Source organism: Pleurodeles waltl, chromosome 5, assembly GCF_031143425.1.
Source record: "Pleurodeles waltl isolate 20211129_DDA chromosome 5, aPleWal1.hap1.20221129, whole genome shotgun sequence".
NCBI classification, from domain to species: domain Eukaryota; kingdom Metazoa; phylum Chordata; class Amphibia; order Caudata; family Salamandridae; genus Pleurodeles; species Pleurodeles waltl.
Window position 1 is genome coordinate 291,938,553 of NC_090444.1, and position 13,474 is coordinate 291,952,026.

A 13,474-nucleotide genomic window follows, 5' to 3' on the forward strand; every position below is an offset into this window, starting at 1 on the left:
GTTGGTCTTTGCTGGGCCTATGGAGTGGAGGACTACAATAAGCGAGTGAATGAGTAATGAGGAATGATTAGCCTGCATTTGTGGGGAAGGGAGGGCATTTGGAGGGAAAACAGCAAGGAGAGAGAGTCAAAGCATAGATGTCTGCTGAGTGATTGAGTGAGTGTGTCATCTGTCTCTTTGAAGGGTCATGTGAGAGAGGAAGAGCAGCCCATGGTCCTCAGGTGGGAGAAGAAGTACAGAAGAACATTTCTCCCAAAATAAAAACCTTTACACCATCTCAAAGCTTCCACGTGCAAGATGATGCTTTGCAGGTTGTTAGATTTGCCCTGTTTGGTGCATAAATATGCAGAGTTTAGTAAGGCTACTCGCAGAATTTAAGAAGCACACTCTTTGGGAAGTATCCTAAGGCCAGAAATGTCAGGCACGTAACTGGGGATATGAGGCCAAGAAAAACTTTGGGAAGGATGCTCTAATCATCGGCACGATAGGAAGAGACTGGAAAGAAACTAGAGAGGGTACCAGGCTGCACACAAAAAATGGCCAGGGCGGCACATTACACCCTATCAGGAATGTCTGATCCCCACACCTCTGTGCCTGGGACGCCATTTGTGACCTCTCAATACACCCATCTCATTGCCAGTCAAATGTTTTCTGGTAGTATCCCACCTTCAGAAGTGCACCAAAGCATTTTCAAGCATTTGAGGTGCTTTTGCCAATGTTCAGCCTCCAGTGACTGGTTGGATGCACATTGCTCGGCGTGCCATCCTCCTACCACTCCGTATAGGTCCCTCTCAGCACACCCAGACTGCACTTCTTTACATCAGATATAAATGATCTGCCTCACTATAAGCTGAGACCTTCCCTCTGTGGATCATATTCACAATCCAGGAAGGACAAATCACTTGCCAAGCACCCCAGGCTGTCTGCAGACGCTTCCAACCCTTGGACTACTGTCTATTTTGCATGCCATGATTATTCTCTAGGCCTCATCCAACCAATCGCAACATGCGCCCTCTCCCTGCCTCATTCATCTACTTCCATAACCACCCCCCTTATTTACCAAATGTTAATGCTCTCAGCTGTCAAATTGGACATATCTGCTTCCTGTTCACCCACTTTTCCCTCTCTTTGTCAGTTGCCCATCTGTGCTCAGGTGGTCATTCCTCCAAGTGCCACTCAAAGAATGGCTTCTGTTTCTTTTGTGGGTGCCCCCTTGTGAATAAACGCGAGGGTATGGCACAAGAAATTGACCCCATGCATCCAGTATTTTAACACCCCAAGGCCTCTTTCACTACTGTTAATCACATCATCCCTTTTTGACTGCCCTTGCATGGGGGGGGGGGGACATATTACGAGGGTAGGGGGGGGAGGTTCAACAACATCTTGGAGAGCCTTACCACCCCCGCAGTATCTTGCCATGGGCTCCTTGTTGCCTCTTTCAAAACCATAATTACAGTAGGTCTGTGTGGTTCCCCCTTCTGGTTGATAATACAAACTGTCCTGAGTCTGTTCCCCAAGTTTCCTCTGTTGCCCCTACACTTTTGGGGTACACCCCATGGAATTGGGGGGGTGGGGGAAAGAAAAAAAAAGCTACGGGTAGCCTCCAAAAAGCCACAAGCCACATCATTCTGTGAATCTTGTCACCCCTTTCGTAATGCACCCCAACATCCCCTTTTTACACTGCACCCCAAAATTCCCCCCCCCCCCCCCCAAGCTCCATAGTGGGGGGCGGGGGGGAGCAGTAATAAAAAGGTTGGGGTCCCCCACCACAAGGTCCATCCTATATGATCACCCCTATGTGCTTGGGGACCAGCAGTTGGCCTCACTCCCCTATGCTTCTCCTCTGAGCTAATGCCCTAGACCCCACCTGTTCTGTGACCCTTTCCTCCTCCCTGGTACCGCCTCTCCGCTCTGGGCCCTATCCAGGACCCCCCGCCCGCCACATCTTGGTCCCTGGTCTCCCTCACACCACCCACACCTGCTGCTAGGCTCCTCCCCCATGCCACCTTCTCTCAGCACTCCACTCAGCTTTCCCTTGTTGCTCCACCCCTCTCACACTTACCCCTCCTTCTCTCACTGTGCCTGGCCCCAGTATTGCTCTCACCACACACTCTTAGACTCCTCCCCCCTTCTCATTCTTGCTCCACCCCCTCACACTTGCCACCTGTGACTCCTCCTCTTGTCACACACACACCTTCCTCGACTCCTCCCCACCTGTGCCCACTTCTCTCAGCTTCCATTCATGCTCCACCCCCTCACACTTACCACCTCTGACTCCTCCTCTCACTATGCCTGGACCCAGCCGTGCTCTCATCACACACACACACACACACACACACACACACACCTTTGTCTACCAATCACCAGCCAGGCACAACTCCACACATGCATTTTACTTACCAACTCTTATTTCCGACTTACCTCTGCTTCATCGCCATCTGGTGCCGAACCCGGGATTTGAACACCTGGTTGTCTGGCTGGAAGTCAGGAACTTACCCACTGGACCACACTGGCTTCCATATCTGTACCCTTTCCGGTCTTCCCTATATCATGGCTATCCTTTGTCATGGGCAGTAGGGGGCCTGTATGTTGCTCATAGAGTCTCCTGCAGGGTAGACTCCCAGCAAAGAGCTGTAGCTCAATGGTAATGTCTTCTGCCTTTGGTGCTGCAGGCTCCCCAGGACCAGGGTTCGAATCCCGCCGATGCCATCAAAGTGTATGAAGGCTTTAAAATTTTTTTTTGTTTTTATTTTGTTTTTCTTAACTAATATTTTGATTTGAAAAAAAGAGGAGACATTTCAGCTACTCTTTTTGGCACTAATGCCCAAACATTACAAATATTTTCTCTCCTGACTCCCATGCAAGCCCCTTCTTCTTAAGTGGGTGCAATATGGGCAAAGCATTATCTTCATTTGTCAATGTATTGATTTCTTCTCTTTAAATTTGCTGTTTTCCAGCGCGGATGTGGCCCAGGGGGCATAAATGAGCAGAAGTAAACCTCCTACAGATAGTAAAACAGATTGAGTGGTGGTGCTTGTTCATTTTGGTGTGAGCAAAGCTGTCAAATCGGGGGGATAGTGCCTGTGCTGCTGACTAGGCTTATAGGCCTAGTATTTGCTGTCACTCATGAAGTGATGGGTAAAGGTTGTAGCTGGTCATTGAGCCTGCATCATTCCTGTTGCAGCATCAGCAGCAGGGGACAGGATGGAGCAGCTGGCCTGGCCTGACCTGGCAGTGTGGCTTTAAACACCCCACCATGAGTCCTTAGCTAGCAAGCAAGCAAGCATGCAAGCAAGCAAGCAAGCAAGCCCACGAACGCCCACGAACGCCCTTGTTCTGTATAGGGAAAGACTGCAGGTAACTTGGCACCCTGCTAAATGAGGGTGGTGCCCCCATGTTTAGCCTTCGAGAGAGAAAAGCCTTAGCCTAAGACAGGCTGTCAACCTTACAATTCTGCTGAAAACAATATGTTGGAGGCCATATCATGGTGGACGCCCGTGAATGTCTGAGGCCAAAGTAAGCATGGGAGGATATTATTTGCATAGGGCAGCCCCCTTCTAAATCACATTATCATGCTGCAGTTGCCATGTATCACTACTAGAGGGCAGCAGTACGAACATAATGTCAGAGAGAGGTGTTAAATCTGTTTGCTGACAGGCCTCTTGTTCAGGTTGGTCTTTGCTGGGCCTATGGAGTGGAGGACTACAATAAGCGAGTGAATGAGTAATGAGGAATGATTAGCCTGCATTTGTGGGGAAGGGAGGGCATTTGGAGGGAAAACAGCAAGGAGAGCGAGTCAAAGCATAGATGTCTGCTGAGTGATTGAGTGAGTGTGTCATCTGTCTCTTTGAAGGGTCATGTGAGAGAGGAAGAGCAGCCCATGGTCCTCAGGTGGGAGAAGAAGTACAGAAGAACATTTCTCCCAAAATAAAAACCTTTACACCATCTCAAAGCTTCCACGTGCAAGATGATGATTTGCAGGTTGTTAGATTTGCCCTGTTTGGTGCATAAATATGCAGAGTTTAGTAAGGTTACTCGCAGAATTTAAGAAGCACACTCTTTGGGAAGTATCCTAAGGCCAGACATGTCAGGCACGTAACTGGGTATATGAGGCCAAGAAAAACTTTGGGAAGGATGCTCTAATCATCGGCACGATAGGAAGAGACTGGAAAGAAACTAGAGAGGGTACCAACCTGCACACAAAAAATGGCCAGGGCGGCACATTACACCCTATCAGGAATGTCTGAAACCCACACCTCTGTGCCTGGGACGCCATTTGTGACCTCTCAATACACCCATCTCATTGCCAGTCAAATGTTTTCTGGTAGTATCCCACCTTCAGAAGTGCACCAAAGCATTTTCAAGCATTTGAGGTGCTTTTGCCAATGTTCAGCCTCCAGTGACTGGTTGGATGCACATTGCTCGGCGTGCCATCCTCCTACCACTCCGTATAGGTCCCTCTCAGCACACCCAGACTGCACTTCTTTACATCAGATATAAATGATCTGCCTCACTATAAGCTGCGACCTTCCCTCTGTGGATCATATTCATAATCCAGGAAGGACAAATCACTTGCCAAGCACCCCAGGCTGTCTGCAGACGCTTCCAATCCTTGGACTACTGTCTATTTTGCATGCCATGATTATTCTCTAGGCCTCATCCAACCAATCGCAACATGCGCCCTCTCCCTGCCTCATTCCTCTACTTCCATAACCACCCCCCTTATTTACCAAATGTTAATGCTCTCAGCTGTCAAATTGGACATATCTGCTTCCTGTTCACCCACTTTTCCCTCTCTTTGTCAGTTGCCCATCTGTGCTCAGGTGGTCATTCCTCCAAGTGCCACTCAAAGAATGGCTTCTGTTTCTTTTGTGGGTGCCCCCTTGTGAATAAACGCGAGGGTATGGCACAAGAAATTGACCCCATGCATCCAGTATTTTAACACCCCAAGGCCTCTTTCACTACTGTTAATCACATCATCCCTTTTTGACTGCCCCTGCATGGGGGGGGGGGACATATTACGAGGGTAGGGGGGGGAGGTTCAACAACATCTTGGAGAGCCTTACCACCCCCCGCAGTATCTTGCCATGGGCTCCTTGTTGCCTCTTTCAAAACCATAATTACAGTAGGTCTGTGTGGATCCCCCTTCTGGTTGATAATACAAACTGTCCTGAGTCTCTTCCCCAAGTTTCCTCTGTTGCCCCTACACTTTTGGGGTACACCCCATGGAATTGGGGGGGTGGGGGGAAGAAAAAAAAAGCTACGGGTAGCCTCCAAAAAGCCACAAGCCACATCATTCTGTGAATCTTGTCACCCCTTTCGTAATGCACCCCAACATTCCCTTTTTACACTGCACCCCAAAATTCCCCCCCCCCCCCAAGCTCCATAGTGGGGGGCGGGGGGGAGCAGTAATAAAATGTTGGGGTCACCCACCACAAGGTCCATCCTATATGATCACCCCTATGTGCTTGGGGACCAGCAGTTGGCCTCACTCCCCTATGCTTCTCCTCTGAGCTAATGCCCTAGACTCCACCTGTTCTGTGACCCTTTCCTCCTCCCTGGTACCGCCTCTCCGCTCTGGGCCCTATCCAGGACCCCCCGCCCGCCACATCTTGGTCCCTGGTCTCCCTCACACCACCCACACCTGCTGCTAGGCTCCTCCCCCATGCCAACTTCTCTCAGCACTCCACTCAGCTTTCCCTTGTTGCTCCACCCCTCTCACACTTACCCCTCCTTCTCTCACTGTGCCTGGCCCCAGTCTTGCTCTCACCACACACACTCTCGCTCCTAGACTCCTCCCCCTTCTCATTCTTGCTCCACCCCCTCACACTTGCCACCTGTGACTCCTCCTCCTCTTGTCACACACACACCTTCCTAGACTCCTCCCCACCTGTGCCCACTTCTCTCAGCTTCCATTCATGCTCCACCCCCTCACACTTACCACCTCTGACTCCTCCTCTCACTATGCCTGGACCCAGCCGTGCTCTCATCACACACACACACACACACACACACACACACACACACACACTTCTTTGTCTACCAATCACCAGCCAGGCACAACTCCACACATGCATTTTACTTACCAACTCTTATTTCCGACTTACCTCTGCTTCATCGCCATCTGGTGCCAAACCCGGGATTTGAACACCTGGTTGTCTGGCTGGAAGTCAGGAACTTACCCACTGAACCACACTGGCTTCCATATCTGTACCCTTTCCGGTCTTCCCTATATCATGGCTATCCTTTGTCATGGGCAGTAGGGGGCCTGTATGTTGCTCATAGAGTCTCCTGCAGGGGAGACTCCCAGCAAAGAGCTGTAGCTCAATGGTAATGTCTTCTGCCTTTGGTGCTGCAGGCTCCCCAGGACCAGGGTTCGAATCCCGCCGAAGCCATCAAAGTGTATGAAGGCTTTAAAAAATTATTTTATTTTATTTTTATTAACTAATATTTTGATTTGAAAAAAAGAGGAGACATTTCAGCTACTCTTTTTGGCACTAATGCCCAAACATTACAAATATTTTCTCTCCTGACTCCCATGCAAGCCCCTTCTTCTTAAGTGGGTGCAATATGGGCAAAGCATTATCTTCATTTGTCAATGTATTGATTTCTTCTCTTTAAATTTGCTGTTTTCCAGCGCGGATGTGGCCCAGGGGGCATAAATGAGCAGAAGTAAACCTCCTACAGATAGTAAAACAGATTGAGTGGTGGTGCTTGTTCATTTTGGTGTGAGCAAAGCTGTCAAATCGGGGGGATAGTGCCTGTGCTGCTGACTAGGCTTATAGGCCTAGTATTTGCTGTCACTCATGAAGTGATGGGTAAAGGTTGTAGCTGGTCATTGAGCCTGCATCATTCCTGTTGCAGCATCAGCAGCAGGGGACAGGATGGAGCAGCTGGCCTGGCCTGACCTGGCAGTGTGGCTTTAAACACCCCACCATGAGTCCTTAGCTAGCAAGCAAGCAAGCAAGCATGCAAGCAAGCAAGCAAGCCCACGAACGCCCACGAACGCCCTTGTTCTGTATAGGGAAAGACTGCAGGTAACTTGGCACCCTGCTAAATGAGGGTGGTGCCCCCATGTTTAGCCTTCGAGAGAGAAAAGCCTTAGCCTAAGACAGGCTGTCAACCTTACAATTCTGCTGAAAACAATATGTTGGAGGCCATATCATGGTGGACGCCCGTGAATGTCTGAGGCCAAAGTAAGCATGGGAGGATATTATTTGCATAGGGCAGCCCCCTTCTAAATCACATTATCATGCTGCAGTTGCCATGTATCACTACTAGAGGGCAGCAGTACGAACATAATGTCAGAGAGAGGTGTTAAATCTGTTTGCTGACAGGCCTCTTGTTCAGGTTGGTCTTTGCTGGGCCTATGGAGTGGAGGACTACAATAAGCGAGTGAATGAGTAATGAGGAATGATTAGCCTGCATTTGTGGGGAAGGGAGGGCATTTGGAGGGAAAACAGCAAGGAGAGAGAGTCAAAGCATAGATGTCTGCTGAGTGATTGAGTGAGTGTGTCATCTGTCTCTTTGAAGGGTCATGTGAGAGAGGAAGAGCAGCCCATGGTCCTCAGGTGGGAGAAGAAGTACAGAAGAACCTTTCTCCCAAAATAAAAACCTTTACACCATCTCAAAGCTTCCACGTGCAAGATGATGCTTTGCAGGTTGTTAGATTTGCCCTGTTTGGTGCATAAATATGCAGAGTTTAGTAAGGCTACTCGCAGAATTTAAGAAGCACACTCTTTGGGAAGTATCCTAAGGCCAGACATGTCAGGCACGTAACTGGGTATATGAGGCCAAGAAAAACTTTGGGAAGGATGCTCTAATCATCGGCACGATAGGAAGAGACTGGAAAGAAACTAGAGAGGGTATCAAGCTGCACACAAAAAATGGCCAGGGCGGCACATTACACCCTATCAGGAATGTCTGAAACCCACACCTCTGTGCCTGGGACGCCATTTGTGACCTCTCAATACACCCATCTCATTGCCAGTCAAATGTTTTCTGGTAGTATCCCACCTTCAGAAGTGCACCAAAGCATTTTCAAGCATTTGAGGTGCTTTTGCCAATGTTCAGCCTCCAGTGACTGGTTGGATGCACATTGCTCGGCGTGCCATCCTCCTACCACTCCGTATAGGTCCCTCTCAGCACACCCAGACTGCACTTCTTTACATCAGATATAAATGATCTGCCTCACTATAAGCTGAGACCTTCCCTCTGTGGATCATATTCACAATCCAGGAAGGACAAATCACTTGCCAAGCACCCCAGGCTGTCTGCAGACGCTTCCAATCCTTGGACTACTGTCTATTTTGCATGCCATGATTATTCTCTAGGCCTCATCCAACCAATCGCAACATGCGCCCTCTCCCTGCCTCATTCATCTACTTCCATAACCACCCCCCTTATTTACCAAATGTTAATGCTCTCAGCTGTCAAATTGGACATATCTGCTTCCTGTTCACCCACTTTTCCCTCTCTTTGTCAGTTGCCCATCTGTGCTCAGGTGGTCATTCCTCCAAGTGCCACTCAAAGAATGGCTTCTGTTTCTTTTGTGGGTGCCCCCTTGTGAATAAACGCGAGGGTATGGCACAAGAAATTGACCGCATGCATCCAGTATTTTAACACCCCAAGGCCTCTTTCACTACTGTTAATCACATCATCCCTTTTTGACTGCCCCTGCATGGGGGGGGGGGGGACATATTACGAGGGTAGGGGGGGGAGGTTCAACAATATCTTGGAGAGCCTTACCACCCCCGCAGTATCTTGCCATGGGCTCCTTGTTGCCTCTTTCAAAACCATAATTACAGTAGGTCTGTGTGGATCCCCCTTCTGGTTGATAATACAAACTGTCCTGAGTCTCTTCCCCAAGTTTCCTCTGTTGCCCCTACACTTTTGGGGTACACCCCATGGAATTGAGGGGGTGGGGGGAAGAAAAAAAAAGCTACGGGTAGCCTCCAAAAAGCCACAAGCCACATCATTCTGTGAATCTTGTCACCCCTTTCGTAATGCACCCCAACATTCCCTTTTTACACTGCACCCCAAAATCCCCCCCCCCCCAAGCTCCATAGTGGGGGGCGGGGGGGAGCAGTAATAAAATGTTGGGGTCCCCCACCACAAGGTCCATCCTATATGATCACCCCTATGTGCTTGGGGACCAGCAGTTGGCCTCACTCCCCTATGCTTCTCCTGTGAGCTAATGCCCTAGACTCCACCTGTTCTGTGACCCTTTCCTCCTCCCTGGTACCGCCTCTCCGCTCTGGGCCCTATCCAGGACCCCCCGCCCGCCACATCTTGGTCCCTGGTCTCCCTCACACCACCCACACCAGCTGCTAGGCTCCTCCCCCATGCCACCTTCTCTCAGCACTCCACTCAGCTTTCCCTTGTTGCTCCACCCCTCTCACACTTACCCCTCCTTCTCTCACTGTGCCTGGCCCCAGTCTTGCTCTCGCCACACACACTCTAGCTCCTAGACTCCTCCCCCCCTTCTCATTCTTGCTCCACCCCCTCACTCTTGCCACCTGTGATTCCTCCTCCTCTTGTCACACACACACCTTCCTAGACTCCTCCCCACCTGTGCCCACTTCTCTCAGCTTCCATTCATGCTCCACCCCCTCACACTTACCACCTCTGACTCCTCCTCTCACTATGCCTGGACCCAGCCGTGCTCTCATCACACACACACACACACACACACACACACACACAAACACACTCCTTTGTCTACCAATCACCAGCCAGGCACAACTCCACACATGCATTTTACTTACCAACTCTTATTTCCGACTTACCTCTGCTTCATCGCCATCTGGTCCCGAACCCGGGATTTGAACACCTGGTTGTCTGGCTGGAAGTCAGGAACTTACCCACTGGACCACACTGGCTTCCATATCTGTACCCTTTCCGGTCTTCCCTATATCATGGCTATCCTTTGTCATGGGCAGTAGGGGGCCTGTATGTTGCTCATAGAGTATCCTGCAGGGTAGACTCCCAGCAAAGAGCTGTAGCTCAATGGTAATGTCTTCTGCCTTTGGTGCTGCAGGCTCCCCAGGACCAGGGTTCGAATCCCGCCGATGCCATCAAAGTGTATGAAGGCTTTAACATTTTTTTTTGTTTTTATTTTATTTTTATTAACTAATATTTTGATTTGAAAAAAAGACGAGACATTTCAGCTACTCTTTTTGGCACTAATGCCCAAACATTACAAATATTTTCTCTCCTGACTCCCATGCAAGCCCCTTCTTCTTAAGTGGGTGCAATATGGGCAAAGCATTATCTTCATTTGTCAATGTATTGATTTCTTCTCTTTAAATTTGCTGTTTTCCAGCGCGGATGTGGCCCAGGGGGCATAAATGAGCAGAAGTAAACCTCCTACAGATAGTAAAACAGATTGAGTGGTGGTGCTTGTTCATTTTGGTGTGAGCAAAGCTGTCAAATCGGGGGGATAGTGCCTGTGCTGCTGACTAGGCTTATAGGCCTAGTATTTGCTGTCACTCATGAAGTGATGGGTAAAGGTTGTAGCTGGTCATTGAGCCTGCATCATTCCTGTTGCAGCATCAGCAGCAGGGGACAGGATGGAGCAGCTGGCCTGGCTTGACCTGGCAGTGTGGCTTTAAACACCCCACCATGAGTCCTTAGCTAGCAAGCAAGCAAGCATGCAAGCAAGCAAGCCCACGAAAGCCCACGAACGCCCTTGTTCTGTATAGGGAAAGACTGCAGGTAACTTGGCACCCTGCTAAATGAGGGTGGTGCCCCCATGTTTAGCCTTCGAGAGAGAAAAGCCTTAGCCTAAGACAGGCTGTCAACCTTACAATTCTGCTGAAAACAATATGTTGGAGGCCATATCATGGTGGACGCCCGTGAATGTCTGAGGCCAAAGTAAGCATGGGAGGATATTATTTGCATAGGGCAGCCCCCTTCTAAATCACATTATCATGCTGCAGTTGCCATGTATCACTACTAGAGGGCAGCAGTACGAACATAATGTCAGAGAGAGGTGTTAAATCTGTTTGCTGACAGGCCTCTTGTTCAGGTTGGTCTTTGCTGGGCCTATGGAGTGGAGGACTACAATAAGCGAGTGAATGAGTAATGAGGAATGATTAGCCTGCATTTGTGGGGAAGGGAGGGCATTTGGAGGGAAAACAGCAAGGAGAGAGAGTCAAAGCATAGATGTCTGCTGAGTGATTGAGTGAGTGTGTCATCTGTCTCTTTGAAGGGTCATGTGAGAGAGGAAGAGCAGCCCATGGTCCTCAGGTGGGAGAAGAAGTACAGAAGAACATTTCTCCCAAAATAAAAACCTTTACACCATCTCAAAGCTTCCACGTGCAAGATGATGCTTTGCAGGTTGTTAGATTTGCCCTGTTTGGTGCATAAATATGCAGAGTTTGGTAAGGCTACTCGCAGAATTTAAGAAGCACACTCTTTGGGAAGTATCCTAAGGCCAGACATGTCAGGCACGTAACTGGGTATATGAGGCCAAGAAAAACTTTGGGAAGGATGCTCTAATCATCGGCACGATAGGAAGAGACTGGAAAGAAACTAGAGAGGGTACCAAGCTGCACACAAAAAATGGCCAGGGCGGCACATTACACCCTATCAGGAATGTCTGAAACCCACACCTCTGTGCCTGGGACGCCATTTGTGACCTCTCAATACACCCATCTCATTGCCAGTCAAATGTTTTCTGGTAGTATCCCACCTTCAGAAGTGCACCAAAGCATTTTCAAGCATTTGAGGTGCTTTTGCCAATGTTCAGCCTCCAGTGACTGGTTGGATGCACATTGCTCGGCGTGCCATCCTCCTACCACTCCGTATAGGTCCCTCTCAGCACACCCAGACTGCACTTCTTTACATCAGATATAAATGATCTGCCTCACTATAAGCTGAGACCTTCCCTCTGTGGATCATATTCACAATCCAGGAAGGACAAATCACTTGCCAAGCACCCCAGGCTGTCTGCAGACGCTTCCAATCCTTGGACTACTGTCTATTTTGCATGCCATGATTATTCTCTAGGCCTCATCCAACCAATCGCAACATGCGCCCTCTCCCTGCCTCATTCATCTACTTCCATAACCACCCCCCTTATTTACCAAATGTTAATGCTCTCAGCTGTCAAATTGGACATATCTGCTTCCTGTTCACCCACTTTTCCCTCTCTTTGTCAGTTGCCCATCTGTGCTCAGGTGGTCATTCCTCCAAGTGCCACTCAAAGAATGGCTTCTGTTTCTTTTGTGGGTGCCCCCTTGTGAATAAACGCGAGGGTATGGCACAAGAAATTGACCCCATGCATCCAGTATTTTAACACCCCAAGGCCTCTTTCACTACTGTTAATCACATCATCCCTTTTTGACTGCCCCTGCATGGGGGGGGGGACATATTACGAGGGTAGGGGGGGGAGGTTCAACAATATCTTGGAGAGCCTTACCACCCCCCGCAGTATCTTGCCATGGGCTCCTTGTTGCCTCTTTCAAAACCATAATTACAGTAGGTCTGTGTGGATCCCCCTTCTGGTTGATAATACAAACTGTCCTGAGTCTCTTCCCCAAGTTTCCTCTGTTGCCCCTACACTTTTGGGGTACACCCCATGGAATTGGGGGGGTGGGGGGAAGAAAAAAAAAGCTACGGGTAGCCTCCAAAAAGCCACAAGCCACATCATTCTGTGAATCTTGTCACCCCTTTCGTAATGCACCCCAACATCCCCTTTTTACACTGCACCCCAAAATTCCCTCCCCCCCCCCCCCAAGCTCCATAGTGGGGGGCAGGGGGAGCAGTAATAAAATGTTGGGGTCCCCCACCACAAGGTCCATCCTATATGATCACCCCTATGTGCTTGGGGACCAGCAGTTTGCCTCACTCCCCTATGCTTCTCCTCTGAGCTAATGCCCTAGACTCCACCTGTTCTGTGACCCTTTCCTCCTCCCTGGTACCGCCTCTCCGCTCTGGGCCCTATCCAGGACCCCCCGCCCGCCACATCTTGGTCCCTGGTCTCCCTCACACCACCCACACCTGCTGCTAGGCTCCTCCCCCATGCCCCCTTCTCTCAGCACTCCACTCAGCTTTCCCTTGTTGCTCCACCCCTCTCACACTTACCCCTCCTTCTCTCACTGTGCCTGGCCCCAGTCTTGCTCTCACCACACACACTCTAGCTCCTAGACTCCTCCCCCCTTCTCATTCTTGCTCCACCCCCTCACACTTGCCACCTGTGACTCCTCCTCCTCTTGTCACACACACACCTTCCTCGACTCCTCCCCACCTGTGCCCACTTCTCTCAGCTTCCATTCATGCTCCACCCCCTCACACTTACCACCTCTGACTCCTCCTCTCACTATGCCTGGACCCAGCCGTGCTCTCATCACACACACACACAAACACACTCCTTTGTCTACCAATCACCAGCCAGGCACAACTCCACACATGCATTTTACTTACCAACTCTTATTTCCGACTTACCTCTGCTTCATCGCCATCTGGTCCC